The sequence below is a fragment of the Gavialis gangeticus genome, unplaced genomic scaffold (genome assembly GCF_001723915.1).
Source record: "Gavialis gangeticus isolate Ggan-Ray unplaced genomic scaffold, GavGan_comp1, whole genome shotgun sequence".
Lineage (NCBI taxonomy): Eukaryota > Metazoa > Chordata > Crocodylia > Gavialidae > Gavialis > Gavialis gangeticus.
The window spans coordinates 169,301,720-169,302,759 of record NW_017729022.1 but is presented as its reverse complement, the minus strand read 5'-3'; the positions used below and the strand labels follow the sequence as shown (position 1 = coordinate 169,302,759).

General features: G+C 52.0%; 1 protein-coding gene across 1 annotated transcript in view; it reads right to left on the bottom strand.

Moving 5' to 3' along the window:
- Positions 1-1,040, bottom strand: part of IARS2 (isoleucyl-tRNA synthetase 2, mitochondrial) — an 83,943-nt gene that overhangs the window by 63,909 nt on the left and 18,994 nt on the right. The gene's annotated exons all lie outside the window — the stretch shown is intronic.

The following is a 1,040-nucleotide window of genomic DNA, read 5'->3' as shown; positions in this document are numbered from 1 at the left end:
CCCCTGCTCAAAGCAGGACCAGCCCCAACTAGATCATCCCAGCCAAAGATTTGTCTAGCTGGGTCTTGAAAACCTCCAAGGATGGAAATTCCACCACCTCTCTGGGTAACCTGTTCCAGTGTTTTGCTACCCTCCTACTGAGAAACTTCTTCCCAATATCTATCCTAAACTTCCCTTCCTGTAACTTTATACCATTTCCCCTTTTTCTGTCATCTGCCACCACTGAGAATAGCCTAGCTCCATCCTCTTTTGAACCCCACTTCAGGTAGTTGAAGACTGCTATTAAGTTTCTTCTTCTCTAGACTAAGTAAGCCCATTTCCCCTAGTCTTTCCTCATAAGTTCTCCCCCAGCCCCCTCACCATTTTTGTCACCCTCTGCTGGACTCTATACAATTTGTCCACATTTTTTTGTAGTGGGGGGCCCAGAACTGAACACAGTACTCCAGATTTAGCCTCACCAGTGCAGAATAGAGGGGAATAATTACTTCCCTTGACCTACTGGCAACATTTTATATCAACATTTTAATACGTAGTAGAGGTGCACTGATACATCAGTCTGACTTTGGATCAGCACTGATATAAAGAAAATTGGTGGTATCAGAAATCGGCCTAATGTGGCTAATAACTTGGCCGATAAGTGCCTGTACATGCATGCAGCTGCAGCACAGCATGCAGGCAGTGAGGAGCACAGCCTGGCAGCTTGGAGAGCTGCATGCAGCTGGTAAGTCTGTTGTGGTGGGTGGGGGGAGGCAGATCAACACCCCTGTGGTGAGGGAAGGAGTGGAGCTGGGGTAGGTGCTGCCCACCAGGGGTGGGGTGGAGCAGAGGACAGAGCTACAACTTGTCTGGGGGGGTGGGGGGGTATGTGCTCCTAGATCTGTGTGGGGGAAGGGAGGGGAGGGGCAGGGTAGGCTGCAGCTGCAGGCTAGAGACAGGGCTGTGCCAGGCTCTTCCCAGCATGTGGGGGAGGGGGAGGGGAAGGGGTTCAGGCTACACTCAGGGCAGGCAGTGGCGGTGCTGGGAAGGGGGCTATGGGGGGG